This window comes from Elephas maximus, chromosome 8, assembly GCF_024166365.1.
Source record: "Elephas maximus indicus isolate mEleMax1 chromosome 8, mEleMax1 primary haplotype, whole genome shotgun sequence".
NCBI lineage: Eukaryota > Metazoa > Chordata > Mammalia > Proboscidea > Elephantidae > Elephas > Elephas maximus.
This window is the reverse complement of record NC_064826.1, coordinates 57,715,683-57,741,843: the sequence shown is the minus strand read 5'-3', so window position 1 is coordinate 57,741,843 and position 26,161 is coordinate 57,715,683. Positions and strand designations below refer to the sequence as shown.

At 37.5% G+C, this 26,161-nt stretch overlaps 1 protein-coding gene across 2 annotated transcripts in view; it reads left to right on the top strand.

Moving 5' to 3' along the window:
* Positions 1–26,161, top strand: part of LOC126081403 (phosphatidylcholine translocator ABCB4) — a 323,006-nt gene that overhangs the window by 89,501 nt on the left and 207,344 nt on the right. The window lies entirely within an intron of this gene.

The window sequence follows — 26,161 nt, the reverse complement described above, 5'->3', positions numbered from 1 at the left end:
CAGCAGCGTATAAGTGTTCTAGTCTCTCCACAACCTCTCCAACATTTATTATTTTGTGTTTTTTTGATTAATGCCAGCCTTGATGGAGTGAGATGGAATCTCATTGTAGTTTTGATTTGCATTTCTCTAATGGCTAATGACCATAAGCATTTCCTCATGTATCTGTTAGCTACCTGAATGTCTTCTTTGGTGAAGTGCCTGTTCATATCCTTTGTCCATTTTTTAGATGGGTTATTTGTCTTTTTATTGTTGAGTTTTTGCAGTATCTCGTAGATTTTAGAGATCAGATGCTGATCGGCATTGTTGTAGCCAAAATTTTTTCCCAGTCTGTAGGTTGTCTTTTTACTCTTTTGGTAAAGTCTTTGGATGAGCACAGATGTTTGATTTTTAGGAGCTCCCAGTTATTCAGTTTCTCTTCTGGTATTTGTGCATTGTTAGTAATGTTTATATACTGTTTATGCCATGCATTAGGGCTCCTAGCATTGTCCCTATTTTTTTCTCCCATGATCTTTATTGTTTTAGATTTTATATTTAGGTCTTTGATCCATTTTGAGTTCATTTTTATGCATGGTGTGAGGTATGGGTCTTATTTCATATTTTTGCAGATGGATATCCAGCCATGCCAGCACCATTTGTTAAGAAAACTGTCTTTTCCACATTTAACTGACTTTGGGCCTTTGTCAAATATCAGCTGCTAATATGTGGATGGATTTATGTCTGGATTCTCAATTCTGTTCCATTGGTCTATGTATCTGTTGTTGTACCAGTACCAGGCTGTTTTGACTACTGTGGCGGTATAATAGGTTCTAAAATCAGGTAGTGTGAGGCCTCCAACTTTGTTCTTCTTTTTCCGTAATGCTTTTTTATTTATCTGGGGCCTCTTTCCCTTCCATATGAAGTTGGTGATTTGTTTCTCCATCTCATTTAAAAATGTCATTGGAATTTGGAATTGCATTGTATCTATAGATCACTTTGGGTAGAATAGACGTTTTTAAAATGTTGAGCCTTCCTATCCATGAGCAAGGTATGTTTTTCCACTTATGTAGGTCTCTTTTGGTCCTTGCAGTAGTGTCTTGTAGTTTTCTTTGTATAGGTCTTTTACATCTCTGATTAGGTTTACTCCTGAGTATTTTGTCTTCTTGGGGGCTATTATAAATGGTATTGATTTGGTGATTTCCTTTTTGACATTCTCTTTATTGGTATAGAGGAATCCAACTGATTTTTGTACATTTATCTTGTATCCTGATAATCTGCTGAACTCTTCTATTAGTTTCAGTAGTTTTCTTGAAGATTCTTTAGGGTTTTCTGGTATAAGATCATGTCATCTGCAAATAGAGATACTTTTACTTCTTCCTTACCAATATGGATGCCCTTTATTTCTTTGTCTAGTCTAATTGCTCTGGCTAGGACCTCCAGCACAATGTTGTATAAGAGTGGTGATAAAGGAAATCCTTGTTTGGTTCCCGTTCTCAAGCGGAATGCTTTCAGACTTTCTCCGTTTAGGATGTTGTTGGCTGTTGGCTTTGTAAAACTGCCCTTTATTATGTTGAGGAATTCAAGTTTACATTTTGAAGTACCAGTACACGAAATTTTGTGGACAGGAACTAAGTGACATGAGTGTATCTTTTACAACTAAATTATGTTCTCCAAATAAACACTTCTCAAAAATCTCTTGTATGGTGTCTGAGTATTATCTCTTGGATTAATGTTTAAAACATGTTACTTTAGCACTTCCATAAACTCTACAATATCTAGAAATATAAAATATTCACGGACAATCTGACTGTGGAAATTCAGCAAGAAACATAAATTTGTTATTTCATTGCGTGTATAAAAGTTTACCACTAACTTTCATAACAATGAAAATCATAATATTTATCTGCCTTGAGAAAGTTCTACTACACTTTTGGCTGAAATTTTCTTTCTTACTATACACCATGTTTAGAACAGTAGTAATGTTTACTGAATACTGTATTATACAAAACCATTGTCTTCTATCAACTCGTTAGAAAATTATGGTCTTAAGGAATATAAATTGTTAAAAAAGATGAACAAATGATCTCAGTATATAGGCATTCATGCCTTCCCACTCTGTGTCCTTCCTCATTACCCCAATAATCCCTATTTCCTCAAGCACTTCCTTTTCATTATTTATGGGAAATTACTGCATAAATCCTGTAATCCTCTGATGAAGACTTATTTGCTTTTCTTTTAAAAATCTGAATTTATATACTGGTTTGGACTGCCTCATTAGAACATATCAGACAAATTTTCACAAAGTTTAATTGCAGGATTGAGATTGGGGGAGTAGAATTTTCTCACTGCCACACAGGTTAAGAACCGTTGATATCTTGCTTACGAACCCGACCCATATTGAGCATTATGGGTGAAGGTCTCTAGGAAGGACACTCTGAGCAAACTGACATCCAAATCCACTAGGGGCTTTCTCCTCTAGGTTCTTGTTTCTTGTCTGTCATTCCACTCTACCTTGTAGAACTTTGTCGTAAAGCCACTAAACTAGGATACTGGTGATCCTTCATAATGCTGGAATCAGCATACAAGTTAGTCATTTAGTCTACATTCAAGAAAATGTTAACAGGGTCAACATGGCACTATAGACCAAAGCACAATGCTGTCCGTCTGCAGCAAAGACCTGAAAAACTAAGTAAAACACACACAAACACCAATCCTGAAACCCTAAACATCAAATGAAGGGGTAAAAAGCTAGATCAAGCACCAAATGGAGGAAGAAACTGATGAAAACAGAGAATAACGAGAGCTATGGAGTGAAAGTCCCTTGCCACCTAACGTAACATAGTTTCACCATCTTGGAGCACAGCTACTGATGGCCCCAGACAGGGAGTCGAGGAAGGCAACTTCCAGCAGGAAACAGAGCATCCTGTAACCACAGAAACATGCTTTACCACCCCTCACTCTTCTGCCCTGCATGCTGCCTCCACCACTTACCAATTGTCCACAGTCGCTCAGCCGGAGAAACACCAGTTACTGCCCCCCTTGGCCCCGAGTCCATCCCGCCTGTACAGGCCAGCTCACTCAGTGCCATTTTATTTACTTTTTTCTCTTTCCCTTTCTTTCTCCCTCCCAGCTAGCCCCATGTACCACCTCCACCCCTTCCTCACTGGTCATGACACAGAGCTCAGCTGGAGAGGCCCTGAGTCACCCCCACCCCAGGCCTCACTTGCCAATCCCTGCAGTACCATTTTCTTCTCTCTTCTTTTCTTACTTTCTTTTCTTTCTCTCTCCCACCTGGCCTCATGAGCTGCATTTGCCCCTTCCCAAAAGGCTGGGCCATACCACTCCGCTAGAGAGCCACTGGTACGTGACAGTCCTGGATCTGCCCTGCTCCCACCTGCTGGCTACTGCCATGCCACCATTTTTTTCTTTCCTTCTTTCTTTTCCTTTTCTGTTTCCCTTTCTTCATTTTTTTTTCTTTCTCTCACCTAGCCGTGTATGCCACCTCCAACCTATTCTACCAGGCCGTGCCTCACTGCCATGGCTAGACAGTCACTGGCCCATGGCCGCCCTGTATCTGCCCCTGCCCTCACCTGCCAGCTTGCACTGCACCACCATTTTTTTTTTTTTTTGGCTTTTGTTTTCCTGTCTTCTGTTTTTTCTTTCTCTCTCTCATACCACATCCCCTCCCTTCCAAGCGGTCCCAGGTCCATGCTGCCCCCACGTGCTGGCCCCCACCACACTGCCAATTTTTTTATTTTAATATTTTTTATTCTTTTAATTATTTTCTCTTCTTTTTCTTCATATTTCTTCTCCCTTGTTCTAAGCCCTGTACACCACCTCCTAGCAATGCAGCTTGACCCCATTGCCCTGAGTCCAGCCCACTGCTGGCCCAAGTCTGCCCACCCCCACCATGCCACCACTTATTTTATTTCTTTTCTTTCTACCTCTCACTTAGCCTCATACGCCAGCTCCCCCCATCTCCCACAGCCCTGGATCTGTCCAGATCAATCTGCCGGCTATCTTTTTTTTTTTTAATTTAAATCTGTCTCTTTTATTTCTCCCCCTTAGCCCTGTACTCCACCCCACTCCAAACAATAAATAAAGGAAATAATACCTTAATGTCTCAGAGACAGCAGACAATATCAAAACATACAAATAATCAGGACAAGATGGCTCCAGCAAGTGAACAAAATAAAAAACCAAATGACCTTCTGATAGAAGAAAAGACAGGGGAATTCAAAAAAACGAATATTTAGGGATCTCCAAGAGATAAGGGAAAACACAGATAAAACCAAGGAAAAGATAGACAAAGTAATAGAAGACTTCAGGAAAATAATACAAGAAAAAAAAGTCAAAATTAATAAAAAATTAAAAATTATACAAAAACAGCAACTAGAAATCCAGATATAAACAACAAAATTTCAGAAATGGTTGATTCAATAGAAAGTTTTAGGAGCAAATTTGAAATAATGGAAGGCAGAATCAGCAAGATAGAAGACAAACCCATAAAAAAAAAATAGATGACACTATATTTGAGGAAAAAAATCAGAGAAAAGAATGGAGAAAAATGAAGAAAATCTAAGAATTATGTAGGACAAAATCAAGAGCAAAAATTTGCACATGATCAGAGTTCCAGAGGAGAAAATGGAAAACACAAATAAGATGGTTGAAGATTTGCTATCAGAAAACTATCCAAATATCATGAAAGACAAAAAGCTGACCATCCAGAGCTCAATGAACCCCATATAGTCACCAAGTAACCAAGACATATCATTATCACACTTGACAAAACCAAAGACAAAGAAAGAATCCTGAGAGCAGCTTGAGAAAAACAAAAACTCTCTTACAAAAGGAAAACAACAAGACTATGCTCTAATTACTTGGCAGCAACTGTGCAGACAAGAAAGCAGTGGGATGACATATATAAAACCTTGAAAGACAAAAACTGCCAACCAAGAATAACATATCCTGCAAAATTCTTTCTCAGGTATAATGGTGAAATTAGGACTTTTCCATATCAAGAGATTTTAAGGGAATTCACAAAAACCAAACCAAACTTAAAAGAAGTATTAAAGGACAGCTTCAGTTAGAGAACCAACAATTTCAGACAACAGCTGGAGTCTAGGACACCTGACAGCATTTGCCAAATACAACATAGATAAGGAACTCTCAATAATAAAATAAAGCTAAAAGACTTAAAACAGGGAAACAGAGACATCGATCAGTAAATGATGACAACATTAAAACAGTAAAAGGGGGAATAACTGGTGTAGGTATAGAAGTTTCAAATGGAGATGAAATCAAGGTGATATCAAGTAATAAAAGACTGGTTCAAACTTAAGAAGATAAGGGTAAATTTCAAAGTAACTACAAAGAATGTTAACAAACCCACTTATCAGAATAAAAGAAAGAAAAACATAAAGATTTAGTAAACAAAAGGTCTATAATAATGAAAGAGAAAAAAATCCACAAACAAAAGGAACTCAGCACAGGAGAGTAAGATGAACAAAGAAAATGTCAGCACTACGAAAAAAGCACAACATTATGAAAGCAATAAACTCATACCTGTCAATAATCACACTGAATATAAATGGTTTAAATGAAATGGAGAGTGGTAGAATGGATAAAAGAACATGACCCATTAATATGCTGTCTACAAGAGACACATCTTAGATACAAAGACATGAATTATTAAAAATCAAAGGATGAAAAAAATTTATCAAGCAAATGGTAACAATAAAAGGGCAGGAGTGACAATTATACTCTTAGATAAAATGGACTTTAAGACAAAATCTACAATAAAAGACAAGGAAGGATATTATATGATGAGTAAAGGGACAATTCACCAAGAAGATATAACCTTTATAAATATCTATGCACCTAACAGCAAAAAAAAAAAAAAAAAATTTTTTTTTTTTTTTTAACAGGGCCCCCAAAATACTTAATGTGAATTCTAACAGCACTGGAAAGGGAAATAGGCAGTTTCACAATAATATTAGGAGACTTCAACACACCACTCTCAGTAAAGAACAGGCCGTCTAGAAAGAAACTGAACAAAAATACAGAAGCTCTAAAGGCACATGGAACATTCTTCAGAATAGACCACATTCTAGGCCACAAAACAACCCTCAATAAAATCCAAGACATGGAAACAATACAAAACATTCTCTCTGAATGCAACACCGTAAAAGTAGCCATCAATATCAGGAAGAACAAAGAAAAAATACAATACATGGAAACTGAATAACACCTGCTTAAGAACAACTGGGTAATAAAAGAAATGAAAGAGGGAATAAAAGGATTCCTAGATCAAATGAGAATTGAAAGCACATCATACCGAAACCTTTGGGACACGGCAAAGGCAGTGCTCAGAGGTCAATTTATAGCAATAAAAGCACACATCAAAAAAGAAGAATGAACCAAAATCAAAACATTAGCCCTATATCTCAAACAAATAGAAAGAGAACAGCAAAATACGCCCACAGCCACCAGAAGAAAGAAAATAATAAAGACAGGGACAGAAATAAATGAAATGGAAAACAGAAAGAATCAACAAGACCAGAAGTTGGTCCTTTGAAAAGATCAACAAAATTGACAAACCATTGGCAAAACTGACAAGAGAAAAACAGGAGAGGAAGCAAATACGTCACAGAAGAAATGAGATGGGGGCATAATAGCAGACTCAACTGAAATAAAAAATATCTTAATGGAATAAAAAAAAAAAAACCAGTGGGATACTATGAAAAATTATACTACAACAAATTTGGGAACCTAGGGGAAGTGGACAAATTTCTAGAAACACACTACCTACGTAAACCAATACAAACTGGGATAGAAAATCTGAACACACCCATAACGCAAGAAGACATTGAAGTGGTAAAAAAAAAAAAAAAAACTCCCAACATAAAAAAGCCTGGTCTGGATGGCTTCACCGGAGAATTCTACCAAACATTCAGAGAAGAGCTCACGCCAGTAATACTCAAAATATTTTGAGCATACAAAAGGAAGGAATACTTCTGAATTTATTCTGTGAAGCTAACATAACCCAGATACCAAAGCCAGGCAAAGACATCACAGAAAAAGAAAATTACAGATCAATCTCTTTCGTGAATAAAGATGTAAAAATTCTCAACAAAATTCTAACCAATAGCATCCAGCACCATATAACAAAAATAACACACCACGACCAAGTGGGATTCATACCAGGTATGCACTGATGGTTCAACACTAGAAAGTCAATCAATGTAGTTCACCATGTAAAAAGAACAAAAGAAAAGAATCACATTGTCATCTCAGTTGACACAGAAAGGCATTTGATAAAGTCCAACACCCATTCCTGATAATAACTCTTAACAAAATAAGAATAGAAGGGAAATTCCTCAACATAATAAAGGGCATCTATACAAAACCAACAACTAACACCATTCTCAGTGGAGAGAGGCTAAAAGCATTTCTCCTGAGAAAGGGAATAAGGCAAGGACACCCTTTATCACCGCTCCTATTTAACATTGTGCTGGAAGTCCTAACTAGAGCAATAAAGCAAGAAAAATAAATAAAGGGCATCCAAATTGGAAAGGGAGGAGTAAAACTATCCTTATTTACAGATGATATGATCCTGTACTTATACATAGAGAAACCCAAAGATTCCACAAGAAAAACTACTGGAACTAATAGATTCAGCAGAATGGGATATGAGATCAACATACAAAAATCAGTTGGATTCCCATAGACCAACAAAGAGAACTTTGAAAAAGATATCAGGAAAGCAATACCATAATCACCCCTAAAAAGATAAAATACTTAGGAATAAGTATAACCAGGGGTGTAAAAGACCTGTACAAAGAAAAATATAAAACACTACTGCAAGAAATCAAAAGAGACCTACATAAAAGGAAAAATATACCATGCTCATGGATAGGAAGACTCAACATTGTGAAAACGTCAATTCTACCCAAAGTGATCTACAGATATAATGCAACCTTGATCCAAATACCAATGGCATTCTCTAACGAGATGGAAAACTAATCCCAAACTTTATACAGAAAAGAAAGAGACCCAGGCTAAGTAAAGCATTAGTGAAAAAGAACCAAGTAGGAAGCCTCAAACTACTTGATCTCAGAACATACTACAGAGCCATGGTAGTCAAAACATCCTGGTACTTGTACAACAGACACATAGAAAGGAAGAGAATTGAAAACCCAGACATAAAACATCCACCTATGGTCAGCTGATCTTTGACAAAGTCCCCAGGTCCATTAAATGGGGGAAAAGATGGTCTCTATAATAAATAATAAATAGCAATGGCAAAACTGCATGTCCATCTGTAAAAAAATGAAACAGGACCCATACCTCACACCATACACAAAAACTAATTCAAAATGGACCACAAACCTAAACATAAAACCCAAAACTATAAAGATCTTGGAAAAAAAATAGGAATAATGCTAGGGGCCCTACTACACAGCATAAATACAATACAAACCATAACTAACAATGAGCAAACACCAGAAGATAGACTAGATAACTGGGAGCTCCTAAAAATTAAACACTGATGCTCATCAAAAGAGTCCACCAAAAGAATGAAAAGAGAGCCTACACAGTAGGAAAAAAAATTTGACTACTACACATCCAACAATGGTCTAATCTCTAAAATCTGTAAGATATCGCAATGCCTCAACAAGAAAAAGACAAATAATTCAATCGAAAAATGGGTGAAAGATATGAAAAGACACTTCACCAAAGAAGACATTCAGGTGGCTAACAGACATTTGAGGAAATGCTTGTGATCATTAACCATTAGAGAAATGCCAATCAAAACTACATTGAGATACCATCTCACCCTGACATTACTGGCACTAATCAGAAAAAAAAAGAAAATAACAAGTGTTGGAGAGGTTGTGGGGAGATTGGAACTCTTACGCACTGCTGGTGGGAATGTAAAATGGTACAACTACTATGGAAAACCATGCTTCCTTAAAAAGCTAGAAATAGAAATACTGTGAGATCCAGCAATACTACTTCTAGGAATATATCCTAGAGAAATAAGAGCCATTACATGAATATATATGTACACCCACGTTCACTGCAGTATTATTCACAATAGCAAAAAGATGGAAACAGCCTAAGTACCCATCAAGAGATGAATGGATAAACAAATTATGTACATACACACAATGGAATGCTATGCAACGATAAAGAACAATGATGAATTTGCAAAATATCTCACAACATGGATAAATCTGGAGGGTTTTATGCTGAATGAAATAAGTCAATCATAAAAGGACAAATACTGCATGAGACCACTATCATACGAACTAAAGAAAAGGTTTACATGCAGAAAGAAACAATCTTTGATGGTTATGAGAGAGGGGAGTGTTGGGGAGGGAAAATCATTAACTAGGTAGCAGACAACTATTTAACTTTGGCGAAGGGAAAAAGAGAATACACCATATAGGGAAAGTAATCGCAACTTGACCAACGCAAAGTCATAGAAGCTTCACGGACACATCCAAACACCCTGAGGGACTGAGTTACTGGCTGAGGACCACGGTTGCAGGAGTCGTCTAGGTCAATTGGCATAACATAGCTCATAAAGAAAATGTTCTACATCATACTCTGATCAGTAGCATCCGGAATCTTCAAAGCTTGCTAGCAGTTACCTAAGATACATCTACTGGTCCCATCCTGTTCAGAGCAAAGGAAAATGAGAATACCAAAGGAAAATGAAGACACTCGGAAATATTAGTTTAAAGGACTAATGAACCACAAACACCATGGCGTCTAACAGCCTGAGCCCAGAAGATCTAGATGGTACCTGGCTACCACCACCAACCACTATGACAGGGATCACAATACAGTGTCCTGGACAGAGTGGGAGAAAAATGTAGAACTAAATTCAAATTCACAAAAACAAAAAAACAAACAAACCAGACTTGCTGGTCTGACAGAGACTGGAAGATTCCCAGAGACTATGACCCCACATACCCTTTTAACTTAGAACTGAAGCCACTCCCGAAGTTCACCCTTCAGCCAGAGATTAGACAGGTCTATAAAACAAACAATAACACATGTGAGGAACATGCTTCTTAGTTCAGTCATGTATATGAGGTCGAAAGGGCAACACCTGCCCAAAAGCAATGATGAGAAGGCAGGAAGGGGCAGGAAAAATAGACGGACGAAAACGTAGAATTGGGGTATGGAAGGGGAGACTGTTGACACATCATGGGTGTTGCGATAATGTCACAAAACAATTTGTGTATGAATAGCTGAATGAGAAGCTAATTTGCTCTGTAAAGTTTCAAGTAAAGCACACACACACAAAATGTTAAAAAAATAATAAAGAAATTATCAAGGAATATGTGGAATTGTGCTATCTAGATGCCAAGACTTAGGTTCTATGTCGTCACTCCCAAGCTGATAACAACTACTAAAGATTCCTCTCACACACGCCCCATCCATAAAGACTATGACAACACCTTTGTGGGTCTAATTGCCAATCTTCTCATGTCCTAAGGCCACCCTGAGTGCCCTATCATGCAGGAACTGGCTCTGAAACCTGGTCATCCAACCACTCAAACGTACTCCAGCTTACTCATTTTAATAGACCTTATTTCACTTTTTAGGATAATGTTGAGTATATATAACACCTGCTGCTTCAGGTTGGTATGAAGTCATCATAAACTTGAATGCCATGCTCCCGAGCACATTGATGGAGTCCTAGTGACGCTGTGGTTAAGAGCTACGACTGCTAAGCAAAAGGTCAGCAGTTCAAATCCACCAGCCACTCCTTGGAAACCTTAAGGGATAGTTCTACTCTGTGTTATAGGGTTGTTATGATTCAGAGTTGACTCAATGGCAATGGTTTATTCTAAGTTCTCTTCCAACAAAAAAACTTGCACCTCAAACACTATCTTCTCAAACTCTAATATAGCTGCATTTAGCATTCACCTATATGAGTCGGAATCAACTCCACAGGAACAGTTTTTTTTTGTTTGTTTACATGATGATTTAAGAAGCCCTAGTGGCTCAATGATTAAAGTGATCGACTGCTAACTGAAAACTCAGTTGTTCGAAACCACCAGTGGCTCTGCGGGAGAAAGATGTGACAGTCTGCTTCCATAGAGATTTACAGACTTGGAAGCCCTAAGGGGTCACTGTGAGTCATAATCTACCAAATGGCAGTGGGTTTGATTTTGATATGTGATTATTTAAGGAGAATAAGGATTAAAGTGGAAATCAAGGCTCTCAAAAAAAGATGGTTCTGCCCTTAAGCAGGACACGGTTGTTGTTAGCTGCTGTTGAGTCAGCCTTTGACTCATGCAGACCCATTGCACAGCGGAACTGGTCCCAAACTATCCTCATGATGGGCTGTGGATTGGAACATTGTGATCCACAGGGTTTTCATTAGCTGATTTTTAGAAGTAGATCACCAGGCCTTCCTGCCTATTCTGTCTGAAAATCTCAATTCTGGTTATTAAATGCATAATGTAGTCCTGAACCTGAGGCAACCTAGAGAAGTGGTTAAAGGTGTGGGTTCCAGAGTTCAAATTTCTGTTTTTGAATTCTGCATTCAAATTTTTGCCCAGCCACTCACCGGCTGTGTGGTATTAAGTGAGTCTTTTCATTTCACTGAATCTTAGTTTCCTCTTCTTTAAAATGGGGATGATCATAGCCCTACTTTACAGCTTCCTGTCATGATCAAATGAGGTAAATCAGCAAAACACCTGACTTAGGGATTGATATTGTTTGTCCTCAAATGCATTAGGATTAACTCATTTCTCTTTATTTCTAGAGTACTTGGTACAGTTGCTCAATAAATATTTGTTAAGTCTTGTTGTTAAGGAATTCTTAGATCTGGAATGAGGGAGCCATCTACAGCATACTATGAAAAAAATTAAAGGAATGTATTACATGTGGGATCAGATTACCAGGGCATAGTATATGTGGCAAAAAGCAGGGAACTTCTAATTCTGGTCACAAATCTTGATCATACCAGAGTCTCCAAGAAATTTCTGAATTATGTAATATCTTTCTTTTCAGTAAAGGTGATTTACTATGTGCATAACTAATATGATTAGTTTATACCTTTGCAACACTTTTTATATTCAGAAAGTTGAAAATCGTGATACTCCATGTTCCAATTCTTTTATTTGAAACATACGCATAAAACTAAAATTTAAATCCTCATAAATCAAAGAGTTCAGATGTGCTAAAAGGAAACAATTTAAAAAATATATTAATGTGCTATTTCCTTCATCCTGTCAAAAGAGGGGAATCATTCTGAGAATGTCTGATGAAGGTAGTGATGTTGTTTTTCAGCTAAGAACAATAACAATATTGCTCTACAAATGTGGAAAAAGAATTGGAAAAGAGGAGTACCCAGTAGGACACAAGGAGTAAATAATTCAGTGAATATTTACTGAGTGCCTGCAATGCTTCAGGTGCCAGGAAACAGAAGTGAGTAAAATAGAAAAGGGCTGCCTCTGTAGGGTTCATAATCTAATGCGGAAGGTACCTTTTGCAATAAGAAAAAATTGCAATTGTGATACAGAATAAGAGAGAGAAGTACAAGGTACTTTGTGAACTACTGTGAAGGGAACCAAACCTAAACAAAAAACACAGGGAACATTTCTCTGAAGAAATGACTTTTAAACTAAGCTTGAAGAATTCATCTATGTTAGTGAGGTGACCATGCACACACGTGTGTGTGTGTGTGTGTGTATACGCATGTGTTGAGAGAATGTGAGGGGTGGGAGAAGGCAGAGAAAAATGCTGTCATAAAAGCAGATAGCAGGAAAACAGTGCACAGCAAAGATCCAAGGAGTTGACAGAAGGCCAGTGTGGCTGGATCATGAAGTAAGGGGGCAAGTGGTCTGACAGGAGGCTAGAGAGGTAATTATACATCAGGTCATAGAGGGCTTTGGTACTGAACCTGAGATTAGTGGGAAACCATTCAAGTCTTATCTGGAGGCTTGACATGGTCAGATGTACATTTTTACAAATTACCTTGGCTGCTGTGTGGAGGGTAAATTGGAAAGAGACTGGAATGAATATGGAAAAACTAGTTTGGAAGCTCTCATAGGAGGTCAAGTAAAAGAGGTTAGTGGTTTTACTGGTTTGGACAAGGTTATTGTCATTGCTAAGAGGACTATGGGTTTAGATAGGATTTAGAGAGTAAAAGAGAAGGTGGTGACTATCCCCAGCCCAGGTTTCTGACACAAAGTAACTGGTGGTGCTCTGTACTAAGATGTGACATGCTGAAAGATAAGCCTATTTGAGGACAGTACTAAGAGTTTTGTTTGAGCAGTGTTCAATGTGAGACATTTTGAGCCAATGAAGTAAAGATTTTCATAGCACGGCCTTTAGAATTTGCTGTCTTTAACGGTAACAAAGAAGATGGAGAGTAAGGAAAATTTGGGTCTAAAATAGTAAGGTTTGCCTTCACCATATGAAATGGTAATAGGGATGTTATAGCTGGCCTGGGTAAACTATAATATTTGATTATAGTGATAGTGATTCAGCAAAAAAAAAAAGGAACAAAGTAAATATCAATTGCGAAATAAAGCTAGGTTCTAAAAAAGAACACTATGGCTTGCCAATTAGGAGGAAAATGATAACTACAAGGTCATGCCATGCTCTGTCAAGCAATGGAGACAACACAAATATGTGGAAAATTTACAGACTACCTCATTGGAAAGGACAAAAACAAGGGAAAACAACTAAAAGATAAGAATCGGAATTCATCGGTGTTTCAAGAAAAGGTCATGCAATAAATCAAAAGTTTTGCAATTTTTTTACATTACTGTTGTTAGCATCATTCCCTTATTTTCTATGCATTAATATCATCTTAGGTATTTTCATAGTTTCATTTTTAATTACAGCATAAATACAACTTGTAATGAGCAGTATTTTTTTCACCTACTTTTCAAGTGTTACACAATAAAATAGACCTCAGGCCTCAGTTAGCCAACTTTGGATACCTAGATACTTGGACTGCAAACTAAGGCAAATATGTTGTTCTCTGGAACTATAGCACTTCTAGATCCTGAAGCATAGTAATTAAAACAGGTTGGTCTGTCTGGTCAAGGGAAAAAATGAAGATGAGAGAATTTTTACACAAAGGTGAAGTAGCTGGAGAATATGATGGTGTCTGTCTTCCCAACATGTATCCTATGCTAAAAAAAAAAAATTTTTTTTTTTTTAATATGCTAGCCAATCTAAAATCCTCACTATAGAATCCCCTCTCAATGTGAAAGAGAAAAGAGCAAGCTCAGAGGCAGAACACCTGCGTTGTTACTTTGGCTCTTTTTCTTACTGTTTGTGAGGCTTTGGGCAAGTTCCTGAGCATTTCAGGGAATCATCAGACTCATGAATCATCATTACTGCATAAAAGGGCCTCTAAATTTTCTTACAAGCACAAACATCTATGAGTATAGAGAGGACTACTGAAACATGATAGTTTATAGTAGAAACCATTTTAAAGAAAAAAAAAAAATTTTAAAGCATTAATAGTCAAGGATCTCCACAATCTTAACTGCACTACTCAAAGCTTTCCTCAACTCCGTCTTATCTTTGTTCAAATGTCATCTCCTCAATGAGGTCAACCCTGACCATCCTTCTTAAAATTGCAACTTTTCTTCCTGGCCATCCTAGTCTCCTTCCCCTGCTGTTTTTCATCTTTTACCAGATTAAATATTAAATCACTTATTATACTTATGTCCGTCTGCTTACCCACCTCCTCTTCCCCCTCCTACCAAGCATAAGTGCCAGCTGTGCAGGGATATTTGTTTGCTAACTCACAAATACATACACCAAGCCCACAGGATAGTGTATGGCATATAGTAGGTGCTCAATAAATATTGTTGAATGAATGTATAAGTGAGTGAATTCCTAAGACAAATCTAAAATAAAACATTCCCTAACTTAAGTTGCAATTATAAAATAAGATCTAACCAACTGTGCATTGGTTTACTAGTGTAATGCTTCTTACATATGGAAGTGTATTTTAAGTATATTTGTCTTTTGAAATAAAAAACTTTTAAAAAAAATTGAACTGACTTGACCTTGTTCCCAGGAGATAGTTCATTTGAGATTAGGCAAGTTCAAAGTCAATGAGTCATAAAGCAATAAAAAACAAAACAAAACAAAACTGAAAACTAAATGTGTTTTTATGAACTCCGGAAACTTAGAAACTATGTAAAGTAATATTACTATTTTATGTTATGAATTCCTCAGGGTTGATATCTGAGGGCAAAAGGTATGATTATAAAAGTAAGAGAATGATTAATAGATAAATAGTAGGATTGACTCAACCAAATAAGTATTGAACTTGAAAGGAATTTCTCTTCACGAACAATCTTTGAATAAATTTACTAAGTACACAAGAAAATTGATCTTATTACCTTATAGACATATTTCATTTTTAACTGAAACTGCTTTCAAGTAAATCATTCACTTGGAGCCCTGGTAGCACAGTGGTTAAGAGCTTGACTGCTAACCAAAAGATTGGCAGTTTGAATATGTCAGCCACTCTTTGGAAACCCTATGGGGCAGTTCTGTTCTGTCCTATAGGGTTGCTGTGAGTCAGAATTGACTTGACAGCAGTTAACAACAACAACAACAACACTACAAGTAAACATTTATTCAGAACTCATATACCCCAAGTACTAAGTTCTACATTCACTGCCTCATTTGGTAAGTATACTCACTTTTTCAAGTAAATACCATTATTATTCTCATTTTATGGGTGAGGAATCTCAGTTGCAGTGAGAATAAATATATTTTCCAAGGTCAAACAACCAAAACCCAAACTCAATCTGTTTGATGCTAAAGCCCACGTCCTTAACTGCAATGCTAGTTTGCCTCGTTTCTAAAACTTAAATTTGTGATTAGAAGGCAAAATTTTCTACTACTGAGGACATTCAGAACGTATTTCTATAGACTCTGAACACAATCACAAATGAAGTTCAAAATTGCTTTGTTTCTTGGCAGGTATCATTGAAATTTGTACATGGCTTCCTTCGGTATTTACTTTGAAAGGAATAGTGGTCATGTTAAATTATAAGTTCAATTTTACTTGTAAAAATAATAAATAAAAAAAAATTTAAAACCCAACAAAATAATCACCATACATGCCAAAATTATCCTAAAAATGCTCACTCTTACACACGCATACCTTGAGGAAAGTGGCTTTGTGTCCATTCATCTTTATATTGCTAGGATTTAGCAGAGTGCCTGCTAGTTAGTGCTCAATAAATTTTTTTTTAAGTAAAAATAAGAAACAAAAAAGAAACAATTCCCTAGCTTAAGTTCATCTTTGTTTGAATATGTATTAAAATAATGCTTTTAATGGGATATTTTCTAAATTCAGTCAACAGAAAAAACCTACTATACGTGCTGCCCTTTGTACTATGCACTACGGATACAGTATTAAAAAAAAAAAAAAAAAGACTCATACCCTTATAGAGCTATAAGGCTCAGATCCTGTTAAAAGAGTCTCCGGGTGGGAGATGAGAGGGCAGAGGGGGTTAGAAGCTGGCGGAATGGACATAAAAAGAGAAAGTGGAGGGAAGGAGCAGGCTGTCTCATTAGGGGGAGAGTAATTAGGAGTATATAGCAAGGTGTATATAAATTTTTGTATGAGAGACTGACTTGATTCGTAAACTTTCACTTAAAGCACAATAAAAATTTAAAAAAAAAAAAAAGAGTCTTCAGGGAAACCCAAAGACAACAGGAGAGACAAAAATGAGAACATCAGAGGAAATATCAGCTTCTGACATCTACAGCTATAGCAAATAGTAAACACAGTCTAACTCCTAACCAAATAAACATAAAACCTGATATCAAAGGCCTATGTATCTCAGTTCCTTTTATGTGCTACATTATTTTTGGCTTTCAACCAAAAACTACAAGGTATAGTAAAAGGCAAAAATCACAGTCTGAAGAAATAGGCAAGCATCAGAACTAGACTTAGATATAGCAGAGATTTTGGAATTATTAGACCAGTAAGTACTATAACTATGATTAATATTCCAAAAGCACTAATGGAAAAAGTGAACAATATGTAAGAACAGATGGGCAAAGAGATGGAAACTCTGAGAAAGAACCAAAAGGAAACGTGAGAAGTAACCAAAACAAAACAAAGAAACAAACAAAAAACCATTGCAACAGAAGTGAAGAATGGGAGAAGGGAGAAGTGGGGAAGGAAAAATAGGTGAAGTACAGGACGTTTTAAGGGCAGTGAAACTATTACACATCATACTGTAACGGTAGACACAAAACATTATACATTTGTCAAAGCGCATAGATTGTATAACACAAAGAATGAGCCTTAATATAAACTATGGGCTTTTAGAGCTAATAATATTGTATCGATATTGGTTTATCAATTGTAACAAATATATCACACTAATGCAAGATGTTGGGGACTGGAGACAACACAATAAAGTATTATAATGACATGTGCAAAGACCTGGAGTTAGAAAACCAAAAGGGAAAAACATGCTTGGCATTTCTCAAGCTGAAAGAACTGAAGAAAAAATTCAAGCCTCAAGTTGCAGTACTGAAAGATTCTAGGGGGAAAATATTAAACAATGCAGGAAGCATCAAAAGAAGATAGAAGGAATAAACAGTCACTGTACCAAAAAGAATTGGTCGACATTCAACCATTTCAGGAGGTAGCATATGATCAGGGATCAATGATACTGAAGGAAGAGGTACAAGCTGCATTGAAGGCACTGGTGAAAAACAAGGCTCCAGGAACTGACAGAATATCAATTGAGATGTTTCAACAAATAGATGGAGTGCTGGAGGTGCTCACTCATCTATGCCAAGAAATTTGGAAGACAGTTACCTTGCCAACTGACTGGAAGAAATTCATATTTTATACCCATTCCAAAAAAAGGTGATCCAACAGAATGCAGAAATTATCAAACAATACCATTAATGTCACATGGAAGTAAAATTTTGCTGAAGATCATTCAAAAGAGGTCGCAGCTGTACATCGACAGGGAACTGCCAGAAATTCAAGGTGGATTCAGAAGAGGACATAGAACAAGAGATATCATTGCTGATGTCAGATGGATCCTGGCTGAAAGCAGAGGATGCCAAAAAGATGTTTCCCTGTGTTTCATTGATTATGCAAAGGCTTTAGACTGTGTGGATCATAACAATTTGTGGATAACATTGTGAAGAATGGGAATTCCAGAACACATAATTGTATTCATGAGGAACCTGTACATAGTTCAAGACGCAGTCATTTGAACAGAACAAGGGGATAGTGCCTGGTTTAAAGTCAGGAAAGGTGTGTGTCAGGGTTGTATCCTTTCACCATACTTATTCAATCTGTATGCTAAGCAAATAATTCTAGAAACTGAACTATACGATGAAGAACAGGGCATCAGGATTGGAGGAAGACTCAATAACAACCTGCGTTATGCAGATGACACAATCTTGCTTGCTGAAAGTGAAGAGGACTTGAATCACTTACTGATGAAAATCAAAGACTGTAGCCTTCAGTATGTATTACTCCTCAATATTAAGAAAAAAAAATCCTCACAACTGGACCCATAAGAAACATCATGATAAACAGAGAAAAGACTGAAGCTGTCAAGGATTTCATTTTACTTGGATCCACAATCAGCACTCATGGAAGGAGCAGTCAAGAAATCAAACAACGCATTGCATTTAGCAAATTTGCTGCAAAATACCTCTTTAAAGTGTTAAGAAGTCAAGATGTCACCTTGAAGACTAAGGTGCACCTGACCTAAGCCATTGTGTTTTCCATCGCCTTGTACGCATGTGAAAGCTGGGCAATGAATAAGGAAGACCAAGGAAGAATTAACACCTTTGAATTATGGTGTCCACAAAGAATACTGAATATACTGTGGACTGCCAAAAGAATGAACAAATCTGTCTGGCCCTGGGCTGCAGCCTGCCCTGTAATTGGTATACACTTTACAGGGATTAGACAATAGACTACACAAATGAGGTGAGTTGTAGCCTGCTACGCAAATCAAGTGTCTGTGGCCTACCGAGAGGAGATTTGTCAGTTAGTGGCCCTGATAGGAGTGTCATGCCTTGAAACTGAGTTTGTGTACTTAAGCAGCCAGCCCCACAGAGGTTTTGGAGACAGGAAGAGAAACAGCAGAAAGAAGCAGAAGAAAGAAGAAAAAGAGAGAGAGAAGGCACGGAACTTCCTCAGAGAGCCATAACACAAGTCAAGGGCTGTAACACTGAAGACAGCAGGAGTCCCAGAAGGGGGCCAACAGCAGAGCCAGTGGTGATAGACGGCTGGGCCAACAGGAACCTGTCCTGAGGGGAATGAGAGAAACCTGTCCTGAGGGGGATGAGAGGAGGCTGTCCTGAGGGGGATGAGAGGAGCCTGTCTTCAGGGGTCCAGGAAAAGGCCTGTCCTCAAGGGACCAAGTGGAGGCCTGAATGATCCAGAGGAGCTGAGAGACAAGTCCTGCACTGAAGAAGGGAGACTTTGCCTACACGCTTCTTGATCCTGATCCTGAGTTGTAGCCTATTGATCCAGATCCCGAGTTGTATCCTGTTCCTTAATAAACCACTTATTTCTAAGTACGGTCTGTGAGTTCTGCATAGCCAGTGCAACAGATTATCCAGCCCAGAAGAGAAGTAGACAGTGCCATGGTAGGAATGGTAGGAATGGCTATGTCAGACTTCGTAAAAAGATTAGAGAGTGGAGGTATGTCTGACCTCTGCCTCAGGGGAATCAGTTTTGTGCTGATGATTATTCTCATCATTCCCCCTTGTGAATTTAGACAGATACTGATGCTACTATTACTACTCCTACCATTTTGTACATGGTTAAGTAGCTAAGTCACTTAATTTTAAATTAAGTCAGTTTATTATCATGTGATCACCATGCTGCCGCAATTGAATCATCTGTCTTGCTCTCTGGACTGGGAAACTCAGGTATATTCTTTCTCTGAGTCATATCAGTTAAGTTCACTAGTGCGGACTTTATTGTTTTAGTTCCTTCTTTTAGTATATTGAACTTTGAATTCAAACTCAGGCTAGCCAAATAGAGGAGCTAGGAAAAATAGGCTCAATGGTGGCAAGTTAAAGAACCCCTTTAGAAATGACTATATTTTCTTCAAGAGGCTAGATTTTTAAAAAAAAAATTATACATTATATGAAGGTTTACAGAGCAAATTAGTTTCTCATGAAACAATTAATACATATATTGTTTTGTGACATTGGTTGCCAACCCCACAACGTGTCAATACTCTCCCCTTCTCAAACTTGGGTTCCCCATTACCAGCTTTCCTGTCTCTTCCTGTCTTCTTGTCCTTGCCCCTGGGCTAATGTGTCCATTTAGTCTCGTTTTGTTTTATGGGCCTGTCTAGTCTTTCGCTGAAGGGTGAACCTCAGGAGTGACCTCAGTACTGAGTTAAAAGGGTGTCCAGGGGCCATACTCTTGGGGTTTCTCCTGTCTTTGTCAGACCATTAAGTCTGGTCTTTTTTTTGTGAGTTAGAATTTTGTTCTACATTTATCTCCAGCTCTGTCCGGGACCCTCTATTGTGATCCCTGTCAGAGCAGTTGGTGGTGGTAGCTGGGCAGCATCTAGTTGTGCTGGACTCAGTCTGCTGGTGGCTGTGGTAGTTGTGGTCCATTAGTCCTTTAGACTAATATTTCCCTTGTGTCTTTGGTTCCTTCACATTCCCTTGTTCTTGATGAGGTGGGACCAGGAGAGTACCTTAGATGGCTGCTCACAAGCTTTTAAGATCCCAAATGCTACTTGTATAGGTAGGAAGTAGGACATTTTCTTTATAAACTATGTTATGCCAATTGAGCTAGATGTTCCCCCAGACCATGGTTCCCAGCCCTCAGCCCAGTAGTTCATTCCCTCAGGTAGTCTGGGTGTGTCTATGGATTTTTTTTTTTTAATGTAGGTTTTTATAGAAGAAACCTAATTTAATCCAATGAGAGTTCAAGTATGGTCAATTTCCCCTGTCATTAAGATAATCATATGCCCTTCATACATAAAAATCAGTTACACGCAAATAGGTGGGGTACATGGATCCTTTATTATTGTCACCACCTCTGTCTTGTTCTCTGGACTCAGAAATGCAGGCATATTCTTTCTCTGAGCCAGGTCACTAATGTGAACTTTAATTCCTTCTTTCAGGATGTTGAACTTTCAATTCAAACTCAGGCTAGCTAAATACAGGAACTAGGAAAAACAGGAGGAATGAATTATCAGATAGATTAGGGAAAAAAAAACACATAGGATTGAGAACAAAAGGGTCATGGGAAGAAGAACCTCCTGAAGAATTAAACATTTTAGGAGAAGGGAAAGTAGGTGTAAAGCATAATAGATAAACTGTAAAACAGGTTCGAGAAAATAATATAAGGTTGAGGGAGTTAGGATATGAATATAGATCTGAACACACAACAGAAAGTCTAGTTAACAATCTTGATTGAAATAACAGATGTTCTTTAATAAAAGTCATGAGCCTAAAATGGTGACAGATTCTCAGTACACTTTTAGTTAATTATTACTCTAATTGATAGAAACACATGCAATGGATTTTCTATTTGATGACAGAATTGAAAATTTATGGTAATTCTATATTAAAGAAATATAAACATTAACGATAAATGGATAGAAATTAAAAAGCAAGGAATTGGAATTAAGATTTATTTTGTGTACTGTTTAATAGATTCTAAGATAAAAAGAACTAATGAGAGTACTTAAAACACTGATGGGCCTTCCACCTCTAATATCGAGTCATAAAACATCAATTCAATGAAGAAACAATTTCAGAAAATGCTTAAGGTTTTCAACAATAGTAGAGTCAAAAAACATAAAATTGGTTAAAAATAACAAAATATAGGTACAACTTCTGAAAAGAGGCATATAAATAACTAAAAATAGTATAAAGTAGTAATCAAAGCGAGAGTATATTGTTCTACTTGGATCTAGCTTTATGAATTTCAGAAAACTGTATAAACATCAAGTTCTGTTGTATCAAATATATTTCAACGCACTGGGAGAAACTTATGTTTAAAAGAACTTACAAGGCAAACTCTCTACATTTAAGCTTGAGTTGTTTGGCAAACTTAGATCTTGACATTAATCATGCTTGAGGTGGGGTATAAAGGTGTGTTTCAGGGTGGTTAATGTTATTTTGGATGTCAAAAAGGCTCGAAGAAAATAAGATAACTAGCTTGACAATAGTATTTATGCAGTCCCTACAACTTGAAAACCCCTGTACATATTGCTATATAAACAAAGAAACATATAATTCCAGTCACACTGACCTTGTTGTCTATCTGAAGGCAGAATATAATGTTTGATTCATATATCTCCACAATTTAGCACAATGATTGGCATATAGCAGTCACTATGATAGTAAATGCTTGTAGGGTAAGTACTGACTGAAGCCCAGGTTTATGCAGAAACATCCCCCTTGCCTCACCCCCCCCCCAAAAAAAAAAAACCATTGCCATCCAGTTGATTTCGACTAACAGCAACCCTACAGAACAAAGTAGAACTGTCCCATAGAGTTTCCAAGGAATGCCTGGTGGATTTAAACTGCTGACCTTTAGGTTAGGAGCTGAGGCACTTAACCATTATGCCACCAGGGTGCCAAAACATCCCAATAAATGCAATAATTTTCAAAGAACTTATAATATTTTAAGTGGCCTATGAAATAAGAAAAATGTTCTATTTTGGAACCAAAAGCTTTTATATAAATTTATACTTAGTCCACACTTTCCGGAGTCAACCTGCTCGTTCACTTTTTCATTTAGTCATTCAAGAAATATTTATTGAGCACTTATTTTGTGCTAGATGTTATTTCTAGGTGGTGTGAACAAACAGCATGACATTTGAGTGAAGTCCTTGAAAAAAGTGAGGAAATTAGTAATACTTAATGACTAACGTGGAAACCCTGGTAGCACAGTGGTTAAGAGCTCCGGCTGCTAACCAAAAAGGTTGGCAGTTTGAATCCACCAGGCGCTCCTTGGAAACCATATAGGGCAGTTCTACTCTGTCCTATAGGGTCGCTATGAGTCGGAATCGACTCGACAGCAACGGGAATGACTAACATAAGGGAAGAGAATTCCAAACCCTGAGGTGGGAGCATGCTTAAATGTTTAAAGGTCAGAAAGAATGCCTGTGAGACTAAAATAGAATTAATGAGGAAAAGATTGATAGGAGATGAGATCAGAGGTGAGAATGGCCAGATCATGCAGGGACTTATAGGCCAGGACTTTGGATTTTACTCTGACAGGGGAAGCCACTGGATAATGAAAATTATTTGACTTGCCTTTCCCTGGGGGTGGCAGGAAGGATGGTAAGGGTAGAACCAAAGCGACCAGTTAAGAAGTTGTTGCAATATTTCAGGGTGACATGCTGGTGAAAGTGGCAAAGGAGGTATGAAATGGCATTATATTTCCTCATTTACTTTTTTTTTTTATGTACACAACCTTTTTTTTTTCTTTATAACTATCGAAAGTAAGGGCACTTTGTCTTACAGTAGTACCCAGAGTAATTGTTCAAATACCTATGGATAAATTAACATAGCTACATACATGCTGGAAACCCTGGTGGCGTAGAGGTTAAGTGCTACGGCTGCTAACCAAAAGGTCAGCAGTTCAAATCCACCTTGGAAACTCTATGGGGGCAGTTCTACTCTGTCCTATATGGTTGCTATCAGTCAGAATTGACTCAACGGCAACAGGCTTGGGGTTTTGGGGCATATACACACATGCAAAAGAATGTGAAGTAGGGGGTAATAATAGATTGAAAAGTATTATTACTAATATATAGCAATTGTTCAGTGTTTAGGGTGTTTCAAGTGCTTTACCAAATCTTTCAAATACACAAATCACTATTAATCCTCACAATACTCCACATTATGAGGTAGGTAGCATTATTATTGGAGCCCTGGTAGCACAGTAGTTAAGAGCTATAGCTGCTAACCAAAAGGTTGGCAGTTCAAGTTATTATCTCCTCTTTACGGAAGAGATTACTGAGGGACAGAAAAGTTAACTCATCTACTGAAACCTGCAGACACAACCAGCAGACATGGCACTTGAATCTAAGTTCCTCTAACTCTGAAGCAGGGCTTTGAACTGATTCATGCCAGTTGGACCTCCTGCTGAGAATTTCCACTTCCACCCCAGATATACTGAATCAGAATCTACAATTCAACAAGATCCCCAGGTGGTTCTTATAATTCTTAAGACTATAGTATACATAAGAATTGCCTGGGGGGTCTTGTTAAAATGGACATACTGATTTTAACAAGGTCCCCAGGTGATTCTGGAAACCCTGGTGGCGTAGTGGTTAAGAGCTATAGCTGCTAACCAAAAGGTCGGGAGTGCAAATCCACCAGGCATTCCTTTGAAATTCTATGGTGCAGTTCTACTTTGTCCCATTGGATTGCTATGAGTCAAAATCCACTCAACGGCAACGTGTCAGTGTCAGGCTATTCTTATAGATCCCTAGGTGATTCTTTTGTATACATAAGACTTGTACATACGTAAGAATCACCAGGTGATCTTGTTAAAATGTAGATTCTGATTCAGTATATTTGGGATAGAAACAAATTCTCAGCGATGGATCAAGCCAGAATGAACCTGTTTGAAGCCCTGGTTGGGTTTCACATGGAATTAATGATGCTCAAGGAGACATTGTCAAGTTCAGGCGTTAGATAATGCCAGGCAGTTAATTCTAGGCAGGTGTCAAAGTCTTTAAAGAAGTAAAGGACTATGGGCTGTAATCAGTCCATTGTTTGGAAACCCTGGTGGCATAGTGGTTAAGAACTACAGCTGCTCTTAGGGTCCATTATGTTTAGGGCCCATTATGTTTTATATACATATTTTCATGTGAGTGGAGCAAAGAAACTCAATAAAATATATTACAAAGGCAAAGTCTTATTAAAAACACTCTGTACAATTCTGATCTTTAAGCTAGGTATGTACTTCCTAGAGATTTTCACTTGACACTCAAGCCTGTAAAGATAGCATAATCAGCATAATGTAATTTTTTTTTCCTATACTGCATTGTTTTAGGAAAGGTTTAAGGCAGCTTATAAGAATACATAAAATACAATAAGACTGCATTAAAAGTGGGCTAAAAGAACAAATTAAAACAGAAGTGGAAACAAACAGCAGAGGCATGAATAAAATTAAAAATGCATGTGATGAAGATGAAAACTTATATATTTGCCCCAGGTGGACCACAAGGCTGGTGTTAAGCCTCCAGGCAATGAACCAATATAGTACATACATATCCAATCCAAACATACAGAAAATTAAGGGCTTGTTAAAAAGCCTAATTAACGATTTGTAAAGAAAAAAACTGATTGTATGGCTAAGGAAAAAAAATTGAGGCATGAAAAATTTGGAGTAAAGGGTACAAAGAGAATTATGGCTGAAATACCCATTTAAAGTGACACATTATTTTGCATTACGATTTGCATGTTCAAAATTTTTCCTTTTTGTTTCCTACTATTTAGGAGCTTGTAGAAAATTTTTACTTGGTCTTTTTAAAGGTGCTGCTAGAAAGGGAAGTTTACCTCATAACTACAGAATGGGCAAGGTCGGAGGTTGTGTTATTAACTGTAATACATGCCTAGCCAGAGAAGGTTTCCCTTAACTACTCAAAACCCAGGGAACCAGTTTTATCTATCTACCTTGTTCTAGGGTGAAATCACCATAGTTAAGAAAAGTTTTAATCTGCATACATTCAAAGAGACAAAAATAGGAGATGGGCAAGCATGCTACCAGAGTCATGTCTGCCTGAGTCCAAGGAATATTACAGAACAAGCAAAAGTGGGAAAATGGAAAAACATGCTGTCAGAGCCATGTCTGCCAGAGTCCAAGGGACTTTACAGAATCATCAGTACATATTAACATTACAAATGGGCAAAACCATTGAAAGCATCACCTTTTCACAGATTGGCTAAAAACTGTTAAGTCACCGTGGTTTTACGTTTTGAATGTCTTTCTTAATAACCATTGGTACAGGTTTTAGTAACAACAGTCAGAAGGGTCCTCACTGGTCCAACAATTCTTGCTATTCGCTACATGTCAATAGAAAAAATAAGAGTGGAAAGTATGTGGGTCTTTTGTGATGTTTACGTGAAAGATTCCCTAAAAGATGTTTTCCAATATTGTCTTAGCTATTGTCTTTATACCTCAGGG